This window comes from Corvus moneduloides, chromosome 5 (assembly GCF_009650955.1).
Source record: "Corvus moneduloides isolate bCorMon1 chromosome 5, bCorMon1.pri, whole genome shotgun sequence".
Classification (NCBI taxonomy): Eukaryota; Metazoa; Chordata; class Aves; order Passeriformes; family Corvidae; genus Corvus; species Corvus moneduloides.
Genome location: NC_045480.1, coordinates 25,889,072 through 25,901,869, shown reverse-complemented (window position 1 = coordinate 25,901,869; position 12,798 = coordinate 25,889,072). Strand labels below are relative to the sequence as shown.

The 12,798-nt window shown below is 39.6% G+C and overlaps 1 long non-coding RNA gene across 1 annotated transcript; it reads left to right on the top strand.

Annotated features, from left to right (window-relative positions):
* The first annotated feature begins 260 nt into the window (after positions 1 to 260).
* On the top strand, positions 261 to 12,569 carry LOC116444542. The gene is made up of 3 exons (XR_004240376.1): positions 261 to 4,152; positions 7,713 to 7,815; positions 9,669 to 12,569. It is a non-coding gene; the product is annotated as an uncharacterized LOC116444542 (long non-coding RNA).
* The last annotated feature ends 229 nt before the right edge of the window (positions 12,570 to 12,798 follow it).

Below are 12,798 nucleotides of genomic sequence, written 5' to 3'. Positions count from 1 at the left end.
AAGTACTTAGCAGTTCCTGCTGTAAAAGTAGTATAAGAATATGGTACGATGTTTCCAGATGCAGTTCTATTACAAGCTACAGCAAGAAAAGTCAAGGGGAAATTTTCATATTTTTGTGTGAAAGCAAAGAAGAGGCTCATGCGAGGGTGGTCTTAGTAGCCACAAAATAGTTTCAATTGAGGCAAGAACAATAGAAGTGTAATTATTAAATATAGAAATCCAGGAAATTCTAGTCTAAAACTACCCTGTAGTGATGCACATTCATAGTTTTTGAAGCATAATAATTTTTTTTTTTAAATTAGCATTTGAAGGGTGCTTTATCTAAATTGCACAGTAATTATTGGTTGCCCTATATCACTACTGCCTGGCTTTTTATTGCTGAAGGAATATTTACTGCCTTCAAGGATTGTCAATGTCCTAGGAGCTCATGCAGCCTCCTGTCCTACTGGAGGGAAAGGGAAAGGCCTGACAGAGGAGGGGTGGGGAGATGCTGTTGTATCCTTTATTTTTCATACAAAGAGGTGACTTGCAAGTAAGCATCCAGAGGAGGATTTTTAAAAAAAATTTCTAACAGCTATGCCACATACGATACTTAAAGTTCCCTAAATTATCTTAATCCAAATCTATTTTCACCTGATATCTAAGTCTTGTTTTCACACTAGAATTCAAGTTTCAAGCGTGATTGCTTTGTCACATGTTAAAAAGCTGAAATGCTCTGTTTCTACCACTCCCAATTCCTCATTTTGGAATATTGTAGGAAACAAGGTCTAAGGACCTGGGGAGGCTGTCTAGTCTGGCACAGCTGAAATAACGTGACCAGTGGTTTACAAGTAAGTGATGAGTTCCCCTTTGGCTTTCCCGGTTAAAGAAGGGAATCAAGTTTGCCCTGTGCCTCAGTTGCCATCGAAGGGGTCTGTGGCTCTGGCCTCCAGAGTAAAGCAGGTAAACTCTGATGTATCCAGTTCTTCTGGCTCAAGCAGTACCTATTAGGTATAAGTAGTTCCTGACAGATGTTTGTGTGATGTGGTCTCAAAAACTGCTAGTGAAGGAAATTTCTCTATTTCTATTAGGAAAAGTATGACAATGCTTAAGGCTAGAAACACATCTCTCTTGATCTCTAGACCAAATCCCCCAGGTGCAGTATAAGTCTGTTGTTCCTTGACTTTCCTGCAATGGACACAGAAAACAGATTGATCTATTCTCCTTACAAGAAGATTTTGCATATCAGAAGGCTGCTCAGTCTCTTTCTAGCTTTCTTCTCTCCAAACTAAGTAGCTGCAATTAATTCAATCATTCCCTCTAGGACATTTTGTAACCGTCTGATTATTTTTCTTGTCTTCCTCTAGGTTCTCTCCAGCTGATCCATGGATCTCTTGAAACCGATACTCTGGGAAGCAGCAGTGCTGAACAGAACAAGTTGGATGCCTTGCCTACAGCCCCTTTTTTCTGTATATGCATCAGGACACAAAGACAGCTTTTAGATTGACATTGTTGGGTACTATTAAGTCAATCACCTTTCTTCTGGGGTTTGGGCAGTTAATCCACATAAGCACAAATAGAAAATGCCTTTTTTTTCCCCATACACAACAACTTCAATAATTTCCTGAGATTGATTTTGAATTCTCAAGAGACAATTAAAAAAGTCACCCAAACTTCAGTGGAATCAAGCTGGAAAATGTCAATCTGCTATACCGGTTAAAATAATAGACACCCTTCATATGTTAACAGATCAAGTAGTCTACAAAACTGACATATCCATACCATAATTATGGGCAGTGAGAGGAATAACTATACCACTGTTAACCACCTTTATCACAAAATCATTTAGGTTAAAAAAATCCTTTAAGATCATTGAGCAAACCTAACCTAAATCCTGTAGTTTGCTCCTGCACAACTGTTTTATTGTATTCTGTTTTATTATATTTTGGTATTAGAGGGGTTTTAATGCAAAGGGCATCTTCCCACTGATATTCTAGATCCTAACTGTTGAACTGTACAGAGAAGCCAGATGTGGTCAAAATATTTAGAATACTTCTTAAGCAGATTTGAATATTCTGGACCAAATTCTGTCATCTTTTTCATACAAATCTTTATCTGTATATTGGTAAAGTAACTTCTTCTAACTATGTAGATATAACCTTCTTCTTGCTCTTGTCTCTGGACTATTATTTTACTTTGACTGTTTGATAAAACTTTCAGCAGAGCCATATTTTGTCCATCACTTTCTCTTAATGAATGTTTTTTCATTACTTCCTTGAGTTTCCTGCTCTGTTTACTTCTGTCTCTATAATTCATTGCAGTCTTTTTGACAGTCTTTCAAAAAGCATCAGCATATTTTCTCTCTTTTGTTCAGTGACAGTTTGTCTGTAGCTGAAGTCAGATGATGTCTCTTCATTGCTGGTGACATTTCTCTTACATTAATTTCTGTTGTCACCATCTCTTTGCAGGTAGGTCACTGATAGGAGCAGTGTAATAAACTGCCACCATGAGGCATTAGCTAAGTCATAATGCAATAATGTTGGAAATAATATTCATTGCATGATGAATCAGAGAAATTGAGAGGCTTTTCTAAGACTGTAAGTCATATCCCATATGCACTGTACTTTGTTGAGCTGTACACAATGATAAACAGAATAATTCTTTAATAGTGTTAGGGTGGCTGTGGATTCTTTTCTTTTTTCTGTTTAAGGTAAGATGGCATCAGCATTTTTCCTTCCTTTGTTGCCTAAGAGCTTTCTGGCAGTGGAGCTTCTGTGTGTATTTAAATTAGCAGAAAAATTTACCCTCTTCTCACTTATACTATATGTATTACCGGTAAAAGAAGCAAGTAAAAATTTAGAATAGGATAGAATAGTTGCAGCAGTAACTTGGAACTGCCTAAGGACAAATGAATTATGGTTTAGTACCTCAAATCACTTTGTAACAAGACTTTTTAATTTTCAGTGCAGAATTTGTAGTTCAGCAGAGTATCTGTACTGCTTAGACACATCTTACACACAGTGGTAGATACAGTGTAGATGGTACCTACATACAACTAAATGCCATTGTAAAGGAGGAGTCTTTCAGAGCCTTCTCTTTTGTGCCCTGAGCAGCCTTGCTGCTGATGTGGCTGAACTGCTGGGTACCGACCATATGCATATGGGATATGACCATACTCTGAAGCCTCTGTAAGATCCTCAGGTCACTCCACCTCTCTACCTCTGATGAAAGCACCCTCACAGGCATGTACTCTAAGTGCCCAAAGACTTATGAGGGATCAATAAAAGCCTTGAGTCCTATGGAAGTTCCTTTCATATTAGTTGTTGTGTCTGTAGATTTTTCCATGATCATCCAGTGTTTATTTTAATTGTAATTCAAAAGGTAAGCAGTGGGAAGCAGGCAGAAGTACCTTCCTGGCTCTGCAGAGTTCCTGAAAGGATAACTCTGAGAGGTGTGACTTGCTGGTGTTGAACATTTTCTTAACTCTCAGTTTTAGTTGTTACGACACATTCTACACCTCTATTCAGTCTTCCAGGCAAAGCATGCAAAAAAAAGGTATTGGATAATCTCTATATTTTACAGCAAGTAACATCTAAATTGGACAATAGAGTGAATAGACCCTGGTTTGTTGGCAGGGTATTACCTTTTTCCCCAAATGTAATGTCTGATTTGCAAACACAACTCTGAAAGAAAAGCTGCAATTGTAATTAAATAAAATAGCATGAAAGCAAAGTGTAACACAAGTATGTAAAACAGGAACACTTGACATTGTTTTTGTTCTTTAAATTCTTCCCAAAGATGTCATAACCCGTCAGACTGCGGCCATTTGTCTGATTTGAAAATCTTTCCTTTCAACAAAAAGTGAAATGTTTCCATGGAGATCAGCCAGAGATAGCCAAATGACGAACTTCTTGGCTGTACTTTCAGTTTGGTTTCTATGGTTTCCAGACAAGGAGGGGATAATGTGAAGTCACTGAGCTTTCTTTCTTTCTTTCATTCTGTCATTCTGTCATTCTTTCATTCTTTCTTTCGTTCTCTCTCCTTCTTTCTCTCCCCCATCTTATTTTTCTGCAGGTTAAAGGTTATTGTAAAACAAGTTGTGTGGGCCCACAACAAGCCCACAGCAAGCAAGGGTCATCATTGTCATCTTGGTCCTTGAAAAGCCTTACATAGGTCAGTTCTGCAGTTTTACAATTGTCCTTATTCTAAGATAAAGAAATAAAGTGATAAGACTTTCTTAGCATTCTGAGCAAAGTCATAGGGAAAATAAGTTTATAATGACTACATTTACCTTGACTGTGGACACAATGAGAAAATGGTAACAGGATTAACACCACACACTTATTTTAAAATATTTTTATTGTTATTTCATAACAATGAAATACTGCATCTTGAAAATATCTGAAGGCTTTCAGAATAAGAAATACTGCAGGTCTCACTAGCAATACTAAACAGAATGGAAAAATTTAGGTATTAGAATAGTAAGCAGGGTAGCTAATGGATTTCTATACAGTGTCAAGAGAATTCCATAAAGCAAAAGAAAATTGTCACCTTGACATCTAAATTATCATTTTTCCTCTCACTCTGCATGCTAAAATTGTTTTCTTCAAAAAGGGTCACATGGATGTTTGGAAATGGTAAATCCATCCTTTCCACGCTACTTCACAGAATGTTACAAAGCACATATTCCTTCTTCATAGATCCAAAATGTGTTTTTCTCTCCATCCCACTTCACTGTTTCTTCCTTTCCCAAGAACAATAATACAAATTTATTTCCACTTTTTCTCAATTTTTTATGAGGGCTAATTAAATTCTCTCCTAACACCTCTGCCATGTTTCTGAGAAGACAGCTTCTGTCTGTTGCCACCAAATGCATCCTTCTTTTTCTGGCTCCCTTGCAGAAGCAAATTTATGATATTGTAGAAAGAGTCATAAGTAAGAATGAAGAAAACAAGATGTGATGCTGTTGCTATTTGGAACTCCCTGAAGTATGGACTGAGTGAAGCTTGATGACTTATAAAGGCTCTTGTATCTGCCCCACTTACTCTGCAAATTTAAGCGTTCTTGCTGCCTCCAGGCAAGAAACTGATGAAAAATGAAGTATGTCACACAACCTGTTGTGATGCCTAAACCAATTCTTTTCAAAACAAACAAACAAACAAAAAAGAGTAAAGAGTAGGACCTAATTTTACAATTCAAACTACCTCCTTTCCATAGAAACGCCTGGTTAAAGAATTGAAAAAGCTGGCAGTGGCCCAACAACTTTGTGGTTCTAAATTTAAAAAAAATTTAAAAAGGTAAAAAACCCCTAGATAAAATACATATGGCACAATACATATTGAAAATAAGACCACAGAATATTATTCAGACATAAAATCTATTCTTTCTAAAAGCTTTGAAAAGTATTTGAAATCTCTGCAGAAAACAGATGGTTCATGCTAGCAGAATATGAGAAAGAGACCAGAAGACATCACCAGCCTGACCCACAGTAACTTAGCGAGGGGGCTACAATGCCTTAAACATGTGTGGGGCAATAGAAGGTGCCAGGTGCCGCTGCTTACCCAGCAATTGATTCCTGGGCACAGTGTTCCCTGTTCTGCTGGTGAAATGAGAAGAAGAGATGGGAATAAGCCTTGTAAAAATGGCTCAGGGAAGGGTTGTCCCTTCCACTTATTGCAGTCTCCCCCTAAATAGTCTTGTGTATGACTACAAGACTGCAAACAGCAGCAAGAAGATAAAACAAGCAGTGGGAATCTGGTACAACGGTTGTCTCAAATACCCGGAGGTGAGATGCAGTTTGCAGAATCATCGCTAGGGGAATTATGCTGAAATTGGTCTGTGTGGTACAGGATCTGATTAATACAAACATCTAAAGTATTCATCCTTTTCTTCAAGATCACTGTATAAAAGGAATTTTTTAGGTAATGAAATTTAATTGTTACCTTGATTAAGTAATAACAAAATTAGTTCACTGATATGCATCTATAAAGCATAACAAAACAGAGTTTTCATCTATGCAACAATTTCTAATTGTGTGCAATACGAAGTAGAACTTATTACTGGCTTGCAGAACACCATCTTAACTCTTGTAGAAAAGATTCTCCATGATGGAAAATATTTTCCTGGAGGGTATAGACTGCATGTTGTTTAGTGGATTAGCTTTAAGTGAAGACTGTGCATTGTGTTAACCTTTGACATTACTCTTCTTTCCTTTAGTTATATAACCTGTTGAGAATGATAGATAATTTTTCATATTTTTTGCTCATCAAACCAGTATTAGTTGAGATATGGTCCATGTGCCAGATGCACTTCATAGCAAAATTCCTCCCTTCTACAGCGTGATTCTGTTGCCATTGCCTTTGTGCATCTAAGAACTGTCTCCTGTCTTTGTGTCTGGGAAGGGCTCACAGATCCAAAGTAATGTGGTGTCAATCAGAAGCTGCTCTGATTTCACAGAATTACAGAATTGCTAAGGTTGGAAATTACCTTTAAGATCACCTAGTCCAACAGTAAACCTAACATTGTGAAGTCCAACACTAAACTATGTCCCCGAGTGTCACATCTATATGTCTTTTGAATACCTCTAGGGATGGTGACTCAACCTCTTCCCTGGCCAGCCTGTTCCAATGCTTGACAACACTTTTGGGAAGGAATTTTCCCTAACAATCAGTATAAACCTCCTCTGGAACAACTTGAGGCTTCTTACTATTTTCCTGTCACTTCTTACTTGGGAGAAGAGACCAACTCCCACCTGGCTACAATCTCCTATCAAGAACTTGTAGAGTGTGATAACATCCCTGAGCCTCCTTTGCTCCCGGCTAAACAACCCCAGGTCCCACAGTCACTCCTCATCAGTCTTGTGCTCCAGACCCTTCACCAGCTCCATTGCCCTTCTCTGGACTCACTGCAGCACCTCAGTGTCCTTCTTGTAGTGAGGGGCCTGAACTGGATGCAGGATTTGAGGTGCGGCCTCACCAGTGCCGAGCACAGGGGGACAATCACTGCCCTGGTCCTGCTGGCCACAAAATTTCTGATACAGGCCAGGATGCCATTGACCTTCTTGGCCACGTGGGCACCCACTGGCTCATGTTTTACCACTGTCAACCAGCACCCTCAGGTCCTTTCTGCTGGCAGCTTTCCAGGTCTCTGCAGCAGTTTCTCTGCTGTGACCAGTCATATACCCCCTGTGTGAAAAGCAATGCTTCTTTTCAACATGTGCCAGATGTGCAACCTGCAACACCCATGACCTGCAAGGACGAATAGAGGAGCTAGCTGTTCTGCCTGCTCCCCCACTCCACAGTCCCATGACTGATGCTGCCACACAGCAAGGATGTGACTGCACTTTGACTGGGTACTGGATGTGCAAATAATCGTGACAGGAGAGGGGGATGCAGCTTCCAGTGCAGCAGAAATAGATCTATGGCCACCCTCTGGCTGCAAGTGTAGGTGTCACTTCCCTCCTCTGCACATTTTTGATAAGTTGAAATAGAATTGCATACCATAAATTATCTTCAACAATCCATATCTCCATAGTCATACCTTTCTGCAGTGATCTCTGTTGCTTAGAAAAGGAGAATAAATTAACAAGCATGAGGGCTTTTACCTCTGATTGCAGCCCCGGGCTATCTCCCTGTTATCAGAACTTCACAGGAGAACTGTTGGTTTTCACCCTTCTGAGGAAATCTTTTCCACTTTATCTCATGACTCTCTTTTGCCTCTTTTCATCTTGGCAGAAAGTCCTCCCCAACCTGAAGCTTAGCTAAACATGCTTGGAGATGACTGAAAGAATACTTGAGTGCTATTCTGCCAGGGTAAAAACAAGGAAGGAGTTCTGTGGTGAGTCTGAATATTTGGCTTTTGCATGAAAGACTGGGGAAAAAAAAGCTTCAAGAAAACAAGCCTGATGTCATCTAGCTAAATTTAAAGACAAGGTGATGTTAACTACATGATTTTGAAATCCCCAAAGGAATTCTGAGAGAGATTGTGACCAGTGAAGTCAGAAGAGCCCATAAAGCAAGTGGATGATACAGGCTTCAATCCATGGTGAACTAGGTTTATCTTAAAGAGGCAAAGAAAAAGTTTAAAAAAAAAAAAAAAAAGAAGAGAGAGAGAGAAAAGAGTTCTTAAACCTGCTGGGAGAGCTGGGTGATGTGCTGAAGCATTTCCACCTTGTCCAGCACATATATTCCCCAACCTTGACCACAAAATGAAAATGTTAGATCCCTCCATGAGTGTAGCCATCTGCTTCAAGCTCAACTTATCATAACACCTAACAAGCATACTATGACACTGTTGATTAGAAGCCAGAATTTAATGTTGGCACTCATAGCACTTTCTGCTGTAGACATACAGCAGACTGAAAGAACTCTAATGGATATGAATGGCACTACCCCTGTTGCTGACATTAGGACTGATTTTAGGCATCCAGAAGCGATGCTGCAGACTTTGCATTTTAACTCAGTCAATATCTGTGCAAGAAATTGCTAATTGCTCCAGAACTTGGGAGGCCTTAAGCAGAAATAAAAGATCAGCTGCTGAAAAGAATAGCAAAATATTTTTCTTCTTTTGCAAAATTACTTCTTGAAAGTATATAGCATGGTGCAGGAAATTAAAGGTCTTGAATTCAGTGTTCTGAGTCCTTTTAATATTGAAATTGAACAATGATATTCAAGATTCTTAGTCTGAATGCTTTGAAGAAGGTATCTTTTCCTCTTTTACTGGATATTATCTGTTCAGGATATTATATTGAAACATCCTTTGTGTGAAAAAAATTATTAATGATCTGCTTTAATAGTTTTGTAGCATAAATATTTACATTTATGAGCAGATATATCAAACATCATAGTAAAAAGTGTCTCCCTAGCAGTCCCATCGCAGCATCTCCATTTGTATGGCAGCAGCAAGGCTCAGTCATATTCCCATTTCACACATCCTTCAGAGATCACCAGATCCCTTGGCCAGTTTTCATAATCCGTCCGACTCCGTGAATTTACAACATGCGGGACTGCAAAGAGATGATTTAATGTGAAGGTTTTCACTCTAAGAGCATGAGAAATGAATGAAAGGAAAAACAGACAGGAAAAAGGAACGTTAAGGAATGATATGGTGGGGGGGGGGGGGGGGGGGGAGAGAGGGGGGGTGTCCTGTGTGGAGAGTGAGGAAATGTTATTTGTGATTAAAGAGACATTCTGTGAACAGAAAAAGTATTATCTTGAAAAGTATATTTTTGAATAGAGGAAGTGACAAAACAGGAAGCTAAAAATTTGGTCCAGACAAAAAAAAAGAGTCACATTGAGTGCAAGGGGGGTGGGGAGACGCAGTAATTTTGAGACACTCCTGAAAGACTCATCTTTTCTAGGGAGAAGTTTTTTTTAATGCACATTCAAATTTTCATGTAATATAAGTTGCATCTTTCTACTAAACACACAAACTGGTCAAATTGTGTAGTGGGCTATTCCAAAGTCTCACCGCTTGCGAGTTAAAACTTGTGGTTTAATTTGTTGCAAAGGGCATCCTGACCTGGTTCGACTATTGCTTTCTCTCATTGCTATACACCATTTTAGGACTTCCACCCACACCAGTAAAGTTTCAAGTGGGAACTTTATTTCAGTTCCTGTTATTGACCGGTTCCAAATGTACTGCAAACATTTTACTGAAGGGCCATCTCCATACTTCTGCTTTGTTGCCAGCGTGCACCGAGCCATTCCGTGATGGGCCGAGGCTGTTAACACCTGCTGCGTGCACTCTGTCGGAAAGCTGGTCCTGTGTTCCCGCCGGGAGTATGTTCCTCGCGCGGCGCTCGGGAGAGACGGAGCTTCTTGCTGCCATCTATTGATAGCACGGCGGAAGGGTCAGGAGCCGCCGCGCCTCGGCCGCCTGCTCCACAGCGCCTCTGAGCTCCGTCTGCAGCCGTAACGAGGCGGTGCTATTCTCAGTGGTTGAATAAGCAGAAAATGGTTTGAATTTGATGCAGGGCGAGCGAGGCTTCTGCATAACCCAATCTCAGCCCCGGGTCACGGGGTATGAGAGTTCAGTGCCTCAGAAATGGGGAGAGAAGGGAGAAAGGTCTCTGGGGCTTCGCCAGAACCAATTTCACAGCGAATTGGAGTAAGAGTTAAAATAACTGACACAGAGATCATAATACTTGTAAAGCAATGATTGCTAGACAGTTTGGAAGTACGAAAATCCCTTTCCAGGGCTGTACAAAAGGCAGGGGACCACAAGAGCTCGCTCGGAGACAGCCAAGAGGAGCGCGCAGGAGCAGTGACACAGCCAGCCACGGCATTGTGTGACAGGGACATCTTCCTGGCCATCTTCCATTGTAGCGTTGTGACGGGCTCCGTAGCTTCATTGACCATGGATAGTGTGCAGGGTTTCTGAAAACTGAGAGGGAATTATGGAACCAGAGGTCCTTAATATTGGATATTCACACCAGTAGGTGGGGAAACTGAGTCAAAAGACCCAGAATGCCTGCGTTGTGGAAGTGTGTATTTTGGTTTTTGTGCAAACACCTTTGTGATTATTGGTGTTTAATTCCCTGAATTGATCTCAGTTTTGTTTCCATATAGCTTTTGTTTCATGCAATGATTTTCATACACAGGAAGATTCTGCCTGCAGGTTTCTGTCATTTTTCTATATGTTTCAGGGAATGGCTACAAGCTGTTTGTCCTTTGAGTAGAAGGAATCAAGAGATATTTTATCCTTACTATCTTTGCTCACAAATACCCACTAAGAGTAAAGTGCCACCAAACGAAGTTTAATGATGTTGTACAAACATTATATGTGAGCTGCTTGCTGTTAACTTAATATTCATATAAAAATGCTAAAATTAGGAAGATAATATGGAATAGATGAAAGGAAAAACTCTACCTTTAAAAATTAACCTAAAACCAACACACTGAGGTGTACTTGAGCCAAGTGTGGTTTTCTGTCTTACAGAGGTTTTTAGTATTTTTTTTCTGTTGTTAATGTAATTAAAGATAATTAAAAGATCCTCAACAACTGCAGTCTAGATCTGAAAAGCTAGCATATTAATGCCATTTTAATTTTTTCACAGGTCATTGGGGTAAAGCAATATTGGATATTGCACAGATTATCTTTGTGTTGTGTTTACTGTCAAAGTGGAATGCATGTAGGAAAAAATATCTCTCTCAGAAATAACCTAGGCTTTATTTCTAGTAAAATATAATTAATAGAGAAGAGTAATAGTATTAGTGTTTGCTTATTAAAATCATACGATTCCTCAAAGGCTGTGATCTTCCCCTCAGGACATTCATAACTTCTCCATTGAACCAAGCCTGCTGCTGAAGACAACACTTGGCCGAAACATAGTTGCTGATACTCACGATGCATAGTCTGGTCTGCGTGTGTGCCTGGTCTCACAGAGCATCAAACCCTGGCCACCAGAACAAACACAGCCTCTGAGTCAGTGTTGCTGCTCTCATGCAAATGTGTGAGTGCTCTTTGGTAGAGGTGGGAGGGCGCAGTTAGCGCCGGCTCAGAGATGGCCAGGCTTTGTGGCCGCTTCGCCTAATGCCTCATATCCTTGTTTGCTGGCTGTCTTCACATTTGCATACTTCCAACTCATACTGCTGGGGACCTGGCCCACTCTCCTGTTGCAAACACGTTGTGTAGGCATGCCATGTCCTCTTTACTGGGAGACACCTAGGCTGCCTCTGACCAGGTGAAATGAGCAAGGTGCTGCTGAGGTATCTCCTTTTTTTGCTGTCATTCCAAGCCTAGCAGGAATAAATTGCTCATGATGATCTGCCTCTCACTGTCCACTCCCAGTGTCACCTTTACCATCTGCCTCCCCAATTTCATAGCTCCTCGTTCAAGTGAGTCAATCCACAAAACATCTCACTTGGGTCCATTTGGTTAGAATCAGAGAGAACAAGTATCTACTATACAGTAATTAAGAGAAATAATATTTTTAAGATTGCTTTTTCATCAATCTTTTCAGTTAAACCCAGCTAAGCTCCTTCCCAAAGATGAACTGTTTCTGGAAAGCAGGTAATAAGAATGAAAGAAATCAAAAAGAGCATGTGTTTTTCAAAAAATATGCTCTAGGTGTTGTCAGTGACAACCTGAAGGGTTGGAAACCATTTTGCGGAGAACAACAGAATGGGAAGGTTGTGCCGAGAGAACTGAAACCCATGGAGAGGTTTTGCAAAATAAATATCATAGGGAGAATGTCAAATTGTTTTTTTAATGATGTATTTTTCCACTGAGAATCTATACATGAGCTTAAGGAACAATGTCAAGATGATGATGTTTAATGCTGGAATTACATGTTCCTACTAATATCTGGATTCCTTTTGATGTTGATAAGATTACTGAAAGAATGCTACATTCAGTTCTGAAGTCTAAAACAAAAAAGTATTGAAGAAGATTGAGAAAAGAAAAAAAAAGAGTAAGGGAACAATTAGGAAACAGGCCTTTAATTAGTTCCTAAAGATGCTCAGTCTGTTTAAATTATCAAGGAGAAATTTAAGTGCTGAAAAATCTATTTATAACTGTGAGAACAAACTTTGATAAGAGATGTTCAGTATCTGACTTGTGAAAGAAGAAACATTTAAACTTGAAATTTAAAAGTGAAGCTTCTTATTAAAAAGTAACCAGCCATTGCAATGGCTTGTCAGAGTTGAGCAGGTTCCTCAGCTCTAGAAATTTTCTGGTGGTGTTTGGACACTTATTTAGTTATTTGTTGTGTTTGTATTACATACTTGTTTAGTTTGGCTTTTGTTTTTGTTTTTACTATTAACATTACCTATCAGCATTTTACTGTCAGTCCTTAATGTTGAGCCAAACTTATAAAAA